This window comes from Coregonus lavaretus, assembly GCF_964263955.1.
Source record: "Coregonus lavaretus genome assembly, contig: HAP1_SCAFFOLD_351, whole genome shotgun sequence".
In the NCBI taxonomy this organism is placed as follows: Eukaryota; Metazoa; Chordata; class Actinopteri; order Salmoniformes; family Salmonidae; genus Coregonus; species Coregonus lavaretus.
In genome coordinates, this window is record NW_028165496.1 from 330,578 (window position 1) to 345,253 (window position 14,676).

Here is a 14,676-nt window from a genome sequence, read left to right on the forward strand (position 1 = left end):
TCACAGAGTTTGGATTTTAACTGAGCCAAATATCTCCCTCTCATCACACATGATTTTGAACTAGGGTAAAGGGGCTCAGTGAACGTGGTGTGGAATGTGTACAGGTGGGTCAGTGTACCAGAGGAGACGCTGTAAAAGGACAGAGCGCCGGCCGGAAAGTCCAGATACACTCCTATACACTTTGTGTCCGGCCTGGGTACTGGCACAACTGAGATCCTGATATTATGAATAAATGTGTACTGTTCATTGCAGCAGAAAAGCCCCCAAGACCTCTTCTTCTCAGTAACCGATCTGGATGTATTTGTCACCCCAATGTCAACCCAGCCAGTCCATTCAACCTGCCAGTAGAAACGACCATCAGACAGGGGCTCCCTGCAGCGTACTTTGGCCCACTTATCCAACTTTTTTGTCCGATCTGAGTCATCTGAATCAGAGAAATCCAAATAAGGATATCGGTTAACCTGTGTTCTCCTCACCACCCTCGTGTTGTCCTCGGACAGAGTCAGGTCACTATCTGCTGACATATCGTTCAGCTTGAGCTGGCAGGCATCTGTAGCAAGACAAGGCAGAAAAACAGAAACATGTGTTTTATGTTATTTTCACAATTTGCTTATAAAAGTTTAGGTGCTTAAAAAGCCAGCTTTCTTTTCCTAAATGTAGTTTGATGACTCACATTTCCTCAGGCCTGGTTTGATTCTGGACTCTCCACCATGGTCCAAACTGTGGGACAAAGAAAGAGTCATGTAGGGCCTATTGAACCTGATTACAGTGGAGATTACCTTGATGATTTCACTATATAAACTAGAGTCTTGAAAGCCCATTGAGCAATGAGGTGTTAACAGAAGCAAAAGTCAAATCAACTAAATGTCCTTTTACCTGAGTTTCTCCAGTCTACAGTGTGGATCCTCCAGTCTAGCAGAGAGCAGCTTCACTCCGGAGTCTCCTGGGTGATTGAAGCTCAGGTCCAGTTCTTTCAGGTGGGAGGGATTTGACTCCAGAGCAGAGGCAAGAAACGTACAGCCTTTCTCTGTGACTAGACAACCAGAAAGCCTACAGAGAGAAGAGACAGCATAAAACAATGAACAACTGCTAGAGTATATATTTTTTAAGTTAAAACGTTTAAATTCCATTTAAGTGCAGTGCAGTTCACTAGTTCAATCATTCCTATTTGACTGTTTTCTGAAGTTTACAGTATGCTTTCACAATATCAAATGTGTAATCTACCTAAGAGTCTGTAAGGCACAGTTGGGGTTCCTCAGTCCAGCAGAGAGGAGCCTCATTCCAGAGTACCACAGGCTGTTGTCTCTCAGGTCCAGCTCTCTCAGTACTGAGTATGACCACAGGACAGGAGCCAGGGAGACACAGGAACGTCTGGAGAGATTACACTCCCTTAGCCTTGGGAGGGAAAAAGGGAGAGAATTTAACGCTACGTTCTCTTGGTGTTTCCATTGTTACGGTATAGTTTTAACAATGCGGTAATAAAAGGTTTCTTCTACTGTAACATGTGGAAGATTAAACATAACGGTTTATTTCTCACCCCAGAGTCTGTATCTGACAGTGTGGATCCATCAGTCCAGCAGACAGCAGCTTTACTCCAGAGTCGCCCAGTTTGTTGCAGCCCAGACGTAGTTCCTCGAGCTGAGAGACTGCTATAGCAGAGGACAAACTTCCACAGGACTCCTCTGTAACCCCACAACCAGTCAGTCTGTCCAACATGAAAAAAATGTATTAACTAAATGTAAAGGGGAGCTGTCATTAATCAAGAATACATTAACCTATAGGGCCAGTTTCAAGACACATTAAGCCAAATCCTGGACTAAGAAGCTAGCTAACAATCAATGGTAAGTGATAGGGGCATGTGTGCAATGTTTTTACATAAATGAACAAATCACCTAATGTCAAACCACATATGGAGTTGATTTGACAATTTTGAAAATTGCAGGCATTTCCCTTCTATTGATCCTGACCTTCCCCTTTAAACATGTTCATTACTCACCTCAGTATCTTCAGGTTACAGTGTGGACTCATAAGACCACTGGAGATCTGCTTCACCCCTGTGTCTGTCAGTTTGTTGTAGCTGAGATCCAGCTCTGTCAGACATGAGCCAGCTGCCTGGAGAGCCGAGGCAACGGTTTCACAAATGTCATCTTTGAGATCACAACTGGTGAGTCTGTGTGAAACAACCCAAAAAAATTATTGAATTGTTCAAACTTGCCAACATGCATACCACCGTCATTTAAAGTTGTTTATCATTATATTTATTGCTTGTTTTCTTTGCCAGAGTAGATTTTGAAGGTTACTGACTGTTGAAAAGTGTTCTGCTGTGTGTTGTTCCAGGCATAGCACTCACCTCAACACAAGTGGCTGGCTGTGAGCACCCATCAGCACAGCCTTTAGAAGCTCTGGTCCCGATCTTCCCATGTTGATATGGCTAAGGTTAAGTGACTCCAGTCGGCAGTTGGGACTCCTCAGTCCAACAGAGAGGGACTTCAGGTCCAACAGGGCGTTGCCGCTGAGGTCCGGCTCTCTCAGCTGGGAGTCGGGCAGCTGTAGTGCAGATGCCACCGTTTCACAGCAACTCGTTGTAAGGCGGCAGTCCGCTAGTCTACAGAGGAGAGACGTTTATTATGGGAGATGTGGATGTAGTATAGGACTAATTAAATGGCTGTAAGACATACAGTGACATACTGTACATATCAACACTTCAACTCACATAGCCTTTCGGCAGCATCGAACAGCAGGGACCAGCCTCTTACGCCCCTCATCTGACGTGTTGTACTCTCTCACGTCCAGTTTGTCCAACACTTCCTCTGACATCAAGAGTACGTATGCCATCGCCGAGCACTGTGCAGGCGTCAGCTTCTTCTCAGCAGGGTTTTTGGATGTCAAGAACCTTTGAATTTCATTTACAAATGAGGTATCGTTCAACTCAATCAAACAGTGGAAGAGATTGATGCACCTCTCTGGGGAGGGATATTGTCTTTGTTTTTCGTCTGAGAGCTTGTCTTTGATGTATTGGATGGTATTCTGGATACTCTCTTTGTCTCCCTATGTCTGGAGCTGTAGGCATTTCAAGAGGATCTGATTGAACTCCAGTGAGATGCCCAGAAGGAAGCGGAGGAAGAGGTCTAGATGACCGGTCTTGCTCTTCAAAGCTTCATCCACCGCACTCCTCTGCAAGTCATGCAGTGTTTTCTGCTGCTGCTGAGAACCTCTGGGTTGTGGCCTGTAATCTTAGTCATCACCTTCTCCAAAATACCCGTAATTCGATCTTGGTAGCCTGTTCTCTCTTGATGCAAACGGGGTTGACATTTTCACTGACAAAGAGGTAGGCAACATAGAGTGCAGCGAAGAACTCCTGAATGCTGAGATGCACAAAGCTGTACTTGTTTGCTCTAAACATTGGGTCCTCCTCTCTGAAGAGCTCTGTGCACATCCCTGAGAGCAAGAAGCCTTCTTTGACATCAATGCCACACCCTCTCAGATCGTCTTCAGAAAACACCAGATTGCTCTTTTCCAAGTTTTGGAAGGCTAGTTTTCCAAGCTTCAGAATTATCTGTACGTCAGACTCTGACAGAATACGAGGATCTGGTTCGTTTTTCCCATTATATTTCTTGTTCTTCATGCTTGTCAGAGTGAGAAGGAAACGAATGTACATCTCAGTCAGAGTTTTAGGGACTTTTCCATGGTCATTTTCACTCAACATTTTCCCAAGAACCATGGCAGTAATCCAACAGAAGACTGGAATGTGGCACATGATGAAGAGACTCCTCGATGTCTTTATGTGTGAGATGATTTTGCTGGACAGGTTCTCATCATCACTGAATCTCTTCTTGAAGTATTCTTCTTTCTGTGGGTCGTTGAATCCCCGAACTTCTGTTACACGGTCAAAACAGTCGGAGGGTATCTTATCAACTGCTGCTGGTCGGGAGGTTATCCAGAGGAGAGCAGAAGGAATCAGATTCCCCTTGATGAGGTTTGTCAGCAGCACGTCCACTGATGTTGTCTTGGTTACATTAGACAACCTCTTGTTGTTATGGAAATCCAGTGGAAGTTGGCTTTCATCCAGACCATCCAAGATGAACACGACTTTGCAGTCGACCACCTTCTTTGCATCCTTGATATCTGTTAGTTCAGGGTGGAAGTCACTCAGGAGCGCCAAGAGATTGTAGTCATCTTTGATGAAATTCAAGTCCCTGAATGGAAGTGCGAAGACAAAATCTACATCCCGATTGGCTATTCCTTCTGCCCAGTCAAGGATGAACTTCTGCACTGAGACCGTTTTTCCAATGCCAGCGATTCCCTTTGTCAGCACAGTTCTGACGGGTACCGCTTGTTTGGATTGGGATTTGTCATTATGTTCCTCTGTCTTAGGGTCTAAAGATTTAAAGATGTCATTGCAGTTGATTGCATGGTCTTGAAATGCTTTGGTCCGAGCCGTATCTTCAATCTGCCATACCTCATGCTCTTTATTAACCCCTTCACTCTCCCCAGTTGTGATGTAGAGCTCGGTGTAAATATTGTCCAGCAATGTTGGGTTTCCCCGTTTTCCAAGCCTCTCAAAGATGCTCCCAAACTTCTTCTTCATGTTGGACTTGTGTTTGCCCTTGACTTTTTGCAGATCTTCATCTAATGAGGAAAGAACATTGATAGTGTTGTGGGATGCATAAAATATATCTTTACTTCTGTTTTTTTATCTGCAGTATTCAGTACCGTAACGAACACAATACTTTCAGTTACTGGTTTCAAAGTCCGATTTCCTGCATGGGCGTGCCATATTTTTTTTTTTCAGACTTTTATGAGTCTGTGTGTGTGTGTTAATCTACAACTGGTACATCCATTTTTTTACTTTAAAATTAATTATATACTGTGTACCCATTTGATTCTTGAAGAATACAACTTACAAATACCTCATGAGCTTAGTTCAACTGTCGTACCCTATCAAAACAAAAAATATATGCTTAATTGTATAGTATTATTTGACAGGGACACTGCATATTAACTAATCAACATTTCTGTAATAATTTGTTTTGTTTTTTTGCATTATTTTCTATTATAACAAAAATAACAATAAAGAATTGTCTTACCAGCACCATGTGAAGGCATAGTAACACTGATGTTTTCATAAACTGAACCTCCGAGATTGCAGCCAACAAGTTGGGGTGCAACAACAACAGAACCACCCTGAGCTGTAATGGAGGACTGTGGTGGGGCAGGCTGAGCCGTAATGGAGGACTGTGGTGGGGCAGGCTGAGCCGTAATGGAGGACTGTGGTGGGGCAGGCTGAGCCGTAATGGAGGACAGCGGACCAGAGTCCTGGGCTGGAACGAGGGACTGAGGAGTCTGATCCATGATATAAGACAGTCAGTCTCCTCCCCCTGAGAGAGCCAGAAGCAAAGAGAGAACAGACAATATACACTGAACACTTTCCTTACATTGAGTTACACCCCCTTTTGCCCTCAGAACACCTTCCTAATATTGAGTTACACCCCCTTTTGCCGTCAGAACACCTTCCTAATATTGAGTTGCACCACTTTTGCCCTCAGAACACCTTCCTAATATTGAGTTGCACCCCCTTTTGCCCTCAGAACACCTTCCTAATATTGAGTTGCACCCCTTTTGCCCTCAGAACACCTTCCTAATATTGAGTTACACCCCTTTTGCCCTCAGAACACCTTCCTAATATTGAGTTGTACCCCCTTTTGCCCTCAGAACACCTTCCTAATATTGAGTTGTACCCCCTTTTGCCCTCAGTACACCTTCCTAATATTGAGTTGTACCCCCTTTTGCCCTCAGAACACCTTCCTAATATTGAGTTGTACCCCCTTTTGCCCTCAGTACAGTCTCAATTCGGTATCAGTATTGTAGTCCTATGCCATAACCACAGAAGGCTAGAATGGTCATCACAAAGGATACATAGTTGACTTACAGAAAGATTCCCTAGTATATTTATTTTATTTAACCAGGTACGCCATTGAGTATACATTTTCTTTAACAATAACAACCTGACCACGATAAGAGCGAGACACCGTGCAGCAAAGCAGACAATTCTTTAAAACTCAACACATAAACAGAAAACGAAAAAAACTCATGCACAACACTCGGTAGGATGTAAAACATATCTATATAACGGTTATATAGAGCTTTGAATCCCTAAAAAGACGACACTTACCGCATGTAAGTTGTCTTGTTGTGCCGTCTACAATGGTGCTCTTTCTTCCTCCTACTTTCTTTGGTCTGTTTCATGTTCTGGGCGTTGTAGAGGAGGATACTTCCTCAGTGTTGCCAACTCCTCAGTAAGTAAAGTAGCTATTGGCTGTCCTAAAAGTCACTAGAAGTCGCTAAATTACGTCAACACTCAATTTGCATCATTGGTCATGCGCTTGTAATTGTGATGGACGCTGTAGGAGAGAGGAATAACTTCGTGAGAGAGAATTTTTTTTGTATACAATCTACATTAACAATCTAAATGGACCACAAAAAAATAAGGGCGGGATCAGCCAGCGGCGGCTTCTCGCATGCGCGATTCATTTGCAGTCTGGACGCGGAGTGGTGAACATCTTCTGCTCTGAATACTCGCTAAATATAGCGACAAAGTCGCTAAATTGGCAATGTTAACTTCCTGAACTTTGCAGTTAACCGCAAAGTTTCATCATCTCTGTACTGACAGGGTTTGGTGACTGGATAGAAATTAATTCAAAGGAATAGTCAGAGAGGCGTGTCTTAGTTTATAATACAAAACTGTGTCTGTCTGTCTGTTTTATATACTTTGTATTTAAAGCACAAATGTATTAATAAAGTTGATTTTTCTATCAGTCTGTCTGTCGGTCTGTCTCTCTGTCCATCCATCTGTCTGTATGTGTTTCTTTCTCTCTCTCTTCATAGTAGGGATATTCAAAAATAAAATATATAAATATTTTTAAAAACATGTTGATTTTTCTGTCAGTCAGTCTATCAGTCTGTCTGTCTGTTTTATATACTTTGTATTTAAAGCATGAATTAATTAATGAAGTTGATTTTTCTGTCTGTCAGTCTGTTAGTCTGTCTGTCAGTCTGTCTGTTGTCTGTCAGTCTGTCTATCTGTCAGTCAGTCTGTCTGTTAGTCTGTCTCTCTCTGTCCATCAGTCTGTCTGTTTTTCTTTCTCTCTCTCTTCATCATTGGGATATTCAATATATAAGGCCATGCGCTTCTCCCGAGTGGCGCAGTGGTCTAAGGCTGATCCACTAGAGATCCTGGTTCGAATCCAGGCTCTGCTGTAGCCGGCCGCAACCGGGAGACCAATGGGGCGGCGCACAATTGGCCCAGCGTCGTCCAGGGTAGGGGAGGGAATGGCCGGCAGGGAGGTAGCTCAGTTGGTAGAGCATGGCGTTTGCAACGCCAGTGTTGTGTGTTCGATTCCCACGGGGGGCCAGTATGAAAATAAATAAAAAATAATAATGTATGCACTAACTGTAAGTCGCTCTGGATAAGAGTGTCTGCTAAATGACGTAAAAATATAAATATTTTTAAAAAACATGTAGAATACATGTAGGATACATAGGATACTAGTTGATTTACAGAACGATGCCGTAGTAAATGTATTTTATTTGCTCTTATTTAACCAGGTACGTCATTGAGTATACTTAAGCAATAAGGTCCAAGGGGGTGTGGTATATGGCCGATATACCACAAACCCCAGAGGTGCCTTATTGCTATTGTAAAATGGTTACCAACATAATTAGAACAGTAAAAATAAGTGTTTTGTCATACCCGTGGTATACGGTCTCATATACCATGGCTTTCAGCCAATCAGCATTCAGGGCTCGAACTACCCAGTTTACACATTTTCTTTAACAATAACGACCTGACCACGATAAGAGCGATACACCGTGTATCAAAGCAGACAGTTCTTTGAAACTCAACACATAAACAGAAAAGGTAAAAGACAAATGTACAACACTGGGTAGGATGTAACACATATCTATATAACGGTTATATAGAGCTTTGAATCCCTAAAAAGACGACACGTACCGCATGTAAGTTGTCTTGTTGTTCTGTCTACTCTGGGCGTTGTAGGGTAGGCTCCTTCCTGTTAACCGCAAAGTTTCATAACCTTTGGCAACGGTTCTGTTCTAACAGGCTTGGTGATTGGATAGAAATAAATTCAAACAAATAGGCAGAGAGGCGTGTCTTAGCTTGTATTACAAAGCTGTGTGTGTGTGTGTGTGTGTGTGTGTGTGTGTCTGTCTGAAGCTGTTTGTCTCTGTCTGTCCATCTGTCTGTCTGTCTCTCTCTCTCTCTCTGTCTGTCCATCTATCTCTCTCTCTGTCTGTCTAGGGCCTAGGTCATGTTTAAATTAAGGGATTAACATTTGCCAGGTATAATCTTTGGGATTTGACTCCTTGATGTTAATTTGGGAAATATATTTTTGGGTGGTGGTGGTGGAGGAGGAATAATGGTCTGGGGCTGTTTTTCATGGTTCAGGCTCCTTAGTTCCAGTGAAGGGAAATCTTAACGCTATAGCATACAATGACATTCTAGACCATTCTGTGCTTCCAACTTTGTGGCAACAGTTTGGGGAAGGCCCTTTCCTGTTTCAGCATGACAATGCCCCCGTGAAAAAAGCGAGGTCCATACAGAAATGGTGTTTAGAGATCGGTGTGGAAGAACTTGACTGGCCTGCACAGAGCCCTGAACTCAACCCCCTTCGAACACCTTTGGGATGAATTGGAACGCCGACTGCGAGACAGGCCTAATCGCCCAACATCAGTGCCCGATCTCACTAATGCTCTTGTGGCTGAATGGAAGCAAGTCCCAGCAGCAATGTTCCAACATCTAGTGGAAAGCCTTCCCAGAAGAGTGGAGGCTGTTATAGCTGCAAATGGGGACCAATTCCATATTAATGCCCATGATTTTGGAATGAGATGTTTGACGAGCAGGTGTCCACATACTTTTGGCCATGTAGTCTATTTTTGGTTGGTGGAGGAGGTGATTCCTTCTTGATGTTAACCAGAGAGAATATATTTCTGGGTGGTGGTGAAGGTGATTCCTTTCCAATGTAACCCAGAGAGAATATCTTCAGTTCTCCTTTCTTCACCTCTTTCTTCCTCTTACCCGGAGAGAGACTCTTCAGTGACACAGACTCCTTCCTAGAGTTACCCAATGACAGCCTCTTGATTGAGGGTGACTCCGTCCTCTTCCCGGCCAATGAAAACCTCTTCTTGGGAGTAAGGACCTCCCTCTTTAGGATCTCCACTGACAGTTTGTCCAGAGTAGGAAGAATGATGCTTCTCTTCTGTTTCTTACTGGATAGCGCCCCCTTCAGTTCACTCCAGGTCAACACTGAGTCCTGTTTCTTCTTTTGGCCATGTACTAATCCAGGCACTTGTGCCATCAAACCAATTTATCCAGAACGCAGCAGCCTGCCTGGTTTTCAACCTTCCCAAGATCTCTCCTGTCACCCTGCTCCTCCGCACACTCCACTGGCTTCCAGTCGAAGCTCTCATCCACTACAAGACCATGGTACTTGCCTACGGAGCAGCAAGAGGAACTGCCCCTCCCTACCTTCAGGCTCTGCTCAAACCCTACACCCCAACCCAAGAACTCTGTTCTGCCACCTCTGGTCTTTTGGCCCTCCCTCCCCTATGGGAGGGCAGCTCCCGCTCAGCCCAGTCCAAGCTCTTCTCTGTCCTGGCACCCCAATGCTGGAACCAGCTTCCCTCTGAAGCTAGGACAGCAGAGTCCCTGTCACTCTTTCGAAAGCACCTGAAACCCTACCTCTTCGAACAGTATCTTAAATAATCCCACAGTCTACTGAAGGGAGTGGCTCTCCCATAGACACCAGTGATAGCAGCCGGGTCCGGTCTACTGAAGGGGGTGGCTCTCCCATAGACACCAATGATAGCAGCCGGGCCCGGTCTACTGAAGGGGTTTGGCTCTCCCATAGACACCAATGATAGCAGCCGGGTCCGATCTACTGAAGGGGGTGGCTCTCCCATAGACACCAATGATAGCAGCCGGGTCCGGTCTACTGAAGGGGGTGGCTCTCCCATAGACACCAATGATAGCAGCCGGTCCGATCTACTGAAGGGGGTGGCTCTCCCATAGACACCAATGATAGCAGCTGGGTCCGTTCTACTTAGTTCATTGAGGTCTCACTTCCGTTTCCTTTTCTGTCTCTCTCTTTATCAGCTCACCACTCCCCGCCCCTCCCGCTCAGAGAAAAGGGGTGTATTCATTAGTCTGACAAACCTTTTTTCATCAAAAAAATAATAAGAATTGGCTATGAAAATAGGAGTATCTATTAGACGAATTCAGATAGTTCCCTCCCTGTTCCGATTGGCTCTGTTTTGGTTCTGTTAGTTTCCTAGTGACTACACACCAGAACAGAACGATCCGGGTGTCTGGCAGGTTCAACTAAATAAAAACTAAATTCAGGGCAGCAGGTAGCTTAGTGGTTAAGAGCGTTGTGCCAGTAACCGAAAGGTCGCTGGTTCTAATCCCCGAGCCGACTAGGTGAAAAATCTGTCGATGTGCCCTTGAGCAAGGCACTTAACCCTAATTGCTCCTGTAAGTCGCTCTGGATAAGAGCGTCTGCTAAATGACCAATTATTTATTACACAATTCTGTACATATGTATAACATTTGCATGTAGCTGTTATGAATGCATAGAGCTGTTATGAATGCATGGAGCTGTTATAAACGAATGGAGCTGTAATGAATGCAGGGAGCTGTTAGGAATGCATAGAGCTGTTAGGAATGCATGGAGCTGTTAGGAATGCAGGGAGCTGTTAGGAATGCATGGAGCTGTTAGGAATGCAGGGAGCTGTTAGGAATGCATAGAGCTGTTATGAATGCATGGAGCTGTTAGGAATGCAGGGAGCTGTTAGGAATGCATGGAGCTGTTAGGAATGCATGGAGCTGTTAGGAATGCATGGAGCTCTAATGAATTCTTATAGCAAGTTATGATACGCTATAGGAGTAATTTAACATCATGTTGTCATGGATATATATCAACGTTAACTGTGCATTGATGAGACGTTACGCCTAAATAGACAGACCAGACAGACAGTTCAGTACCTACATGAATCATTTATTGACCATTTTGATACCTTCTGGAAACAAAGCTTGTATTATAAGGAGGATGGGATCCATCCAAATTATTTGGGTTCCTGGATCATTTCACAGCATTATAAGGCTGCGTTGAGACAATGACTTATCAATGACCCAAGTCCAGCTCATTTAATCAAATCAAATCAAATCATATCAAATCAAATTTTATTGGTCACATGCGCCGAATACAACAGGTGCACACATTACAGTGAAATGCTTACTTACAGCCCTTAACCAACAGTGCATTTATTTTAAACAAAAAAAGTAAGAATAAAACAACAACAAAAAAGTGTTGAGAAAAAAAGAGCAGAAGTAAAATAAAGTGACAGTAGGGAGGCTATATATACAGTAAAATAAAGTGACAGTAGGGAGGCTATATATACAGGGGGGTACCGTTGCATAGTCAATGTGCGGGGGCACCGGCTAGTTGAGGTAGTTGAGGTAATATGTACATGTGGATCGCTGAGTTGTCATAATGCTTCAGGAAATGTACATTATCCTAGGGACATTGGAAGACACAATGTAAATAACCTAATTTATGTCCCTCTTACTGCCCGGAATGCCTCTGCTGATCCTACAGCTATTGTATGCAGTACTCATATGCCTATGAACCAGAGTAATACTATTGCCACTGAGGTGGTGTGCCCTAGTAGGAAGTCCACTGTGTGCAGCTCACCCTGCACTAATAAAAATAACCAGAATATGTCTACCTCTGCTAAGCTTCCCAGTAAAGCAAGAAAAAGAATGAAGCATCCCAGAAAAGTGTTAAAAATAGCCCAAGTTAACATATGTAGCTTAAGAAACAAGGTTCATGAAATCAATAATTTGCTAGTAACAGATGACATTCATATTCTGACAATCTCTGAAACTCACTTAGATAATACCTTTGATGATACAGTGTTAGCAACACAGGGTTATTACATTTACAGAAAATACAGAAATGCTAACGGGGCGGTGTTGCTGTCTATATTCAGAACCACATTCCTGTAAAGCTTAGAGAGGATCTCATGTTAAATACTGTTGAAGTAATATGGCTACAGGTTCACCTGCCTAGACCACCAAATGCTAACAGTCAGTATCTGCTATAGACCACCAAATGCTAACAGTCAGTATCTGGATAACATGTGTGAAATGCTTGATAATGTATGTGATATCAATAGAGAGGTATACTTTCTGGGTGATTTAAATATTGACTGGCTTTCATCAGGCTGCCCACTCAAGAGAAAGCTTCAAACTGTAAACTAGTGCCTGCAACCTGGTTCAGGTTATCAATCAACCTACCAGGGTAGTTACAAACAGTACAGGAACTGAAATCATCAACATGTATTGATCACATCTTTACTAATGCTGCAGACATTTGTTTGAAAGCAGTATCCAAAATCCATCGGATGTAGTGATCACAATATAGTAGCCATATCTAGGAAAACCAAAGTTCCAAAGGCTGGGCCTAATATAGTGTGTAAGAGGTCATACAATAAGTTTTGTAGTGATTCCTATGTTGCTGATGTAAATAATATTTGTTGGTTCGTGGTGTGTACTGAGGAGCAAACAGACACTGCACTTGACACATTTTTGAAATTGCTTATCTCAGTTACTAATAAGAATGCACCCATTAAGAAAATGACTGTAAAAACTGTTAAATCCCCGTGGATTGATGAGGAATTGAAAAATTGTATAATTTAGAGGGATGAGGCAAAAGATATGGCAAATAGGTCTGGCTGTACAACCGATTGGCAAACATACTGCAAATTGAGAAATCATGTGACTGAACTGAATAAAAAGAAGAAACTACACTATGAAACAAAGATAAATTACATTGAATTATAGTAAAAAGCTTTGGAGCACCTTAAATGACATTTTGGGCAAAAAGGCAAACTCCGCTCCCTTCATTGAATCAATGGCTCATTCATCACAAAACCCACTGATATTGCCAACTACTTTAATTATTAGCAAACTTAGGCATGACATGCCAACAACAAACGCTGACACTATACATCCAAGTATATCTGACCAAATTATGAAAGACAAGCATTGTAATTTTGAATTCCGTAAAGTAAGTGTGGAAAAGTATTATTGTCTATCAACAATGACAAGCCACCGGGGTCTGACAACTTGGATGGAAAATTACTGAGGATAATAGAGGTCGATATTGCCGCTCCTATTTGCCATATCTTCAATTTAAGCCTACTAGAAAGTGTGTGCCCTCAGGCCTGGAGGGAAGCAACATTTATACCCCTACCTGAGAATAGTAAAGCCCCCTTAACTGGCTCAAATAGCCGACCAATCAGCCTGTTCCCAACTCTTAGTAAACTTTTGGAAAAAATGGTAATTGACCAGATAAAATGCTATTTTACAGTAAACAAATTGACAACAGACTTTCAGCACGCTTATAGGGAAGGACATTCAACAAACACAGCACTTACACAAATGACTGAAATTGATGATAAAAAGATTGTGGGGGCTGTTTTGTTTGACTTCAGTGCGGCTTTTGACGTTATCGATCATAGTCTGCTGCTGGAAAAACGTATGTGTTATGGCTTTACACCCCCTGTTATATTGTGGATGAAGAGTTACCTGTCTAACAGAACACAGAGGGTGTTCTTTAATGGAAGCCTCTTCAACATAATCCAGGTAGAATCAGGAATTCCCCAGGGCAGCTGTCTAGGCCCCTTACTTTTTTCAATCTTTAGTAAAGCCAGTGTGTCTGTGTATGCGAATGACTCAACACTATACACGTCAGCTACCACAGCGACTGAAATGACAGCAACACTTAACAAAGAGCTGCAGTTAGTTTCAGAATGGGTGGCAAGGAATAAGTTAGTCCTAAATATTTCAAAAACTAAAAGCATTGTATTTGGGACAAATCATTCACTAAACCCTAAACCTCAACTAAATATTGTAAGGAATTATGTGGAAATTGAGCAAGTTGAGGAGACTAAACTGCTTGGAGTAACCCTGGATTGTAAACTGTCATGGTCAAAGCATATTGATACAACAGTAGCTAAGATGGGGAGAACTATGTCCATAATTAAGCGCTGCTCTTCCTTCTTAACAGCACCATCAACAAGGCAGGTCCTACAGGCCCTAGTTTTGTCGCACCTGGACTACTGTTCAGTCATGCAGTCAGGTGCCACAAAGAGGCACTTAGGAAAATTGCAATTGGCTCAGAACAGGGCAGCACGGCTGGCCCTGGATGTACACAGAGAGCTAACATTAATAAAATGCATGTCAATCTCTCCTGGCTCAAAGTGGAGGAGAGATTGACTTCATCACTACTTGTATTTGTGAGAGGTATTGACATGGCATCGGACACACATGCATACCCCGCAAGACATGCCACCAGAGGTCTCTTCACAGTCCCCAAGTCCAGAACAGACTATGGGAGGAGCACAGTACTATATAGAGCCATGACTACATGGAACTCTATTCCACATCAAGTACCTCATGCCAGCAGTCAAATTAGATTTAAAAACAGATCAAAAATACACCTTATGGAACAGCGGGGACTGTGAAGCAACACAAACATAGACACATGCACACAAACTCATGATAACGTACGCACTATACACACATGTACACATGGA

At 43.0% G+C, this 14,676-nt stretch overlaps 1 pseudogene across 1 annotated transcript; it reads right to left on the reverse strand.

The window, feature by feature from the left end:
- On the reverse strand, window positions 1-6,260 carry LOC311115788 (NACHT, LRR and PYD domains-containing protein 3-like; annotated as a pseudogene). Its single transcript has 10 exons — window positions 6,173-6,260; window positions 5,088-5,378; window positions 2,714-4,629; window positions 2,351-2,605; window positions 1,997-2,170; window positions 1,538-1,705; window positions 1,225-1,395; window positions 877-1,050; window positions 674-720; window positions 1-550 (listed from the first exon to the last, which is right to left on the reverse strand). The product of its transcript is annotated as an NACHT, LRR and PYD domains-containing protein 3-like (transcript).
- Window positions 6,261-14,676: the final 8,416 nt, after the last annotated feature.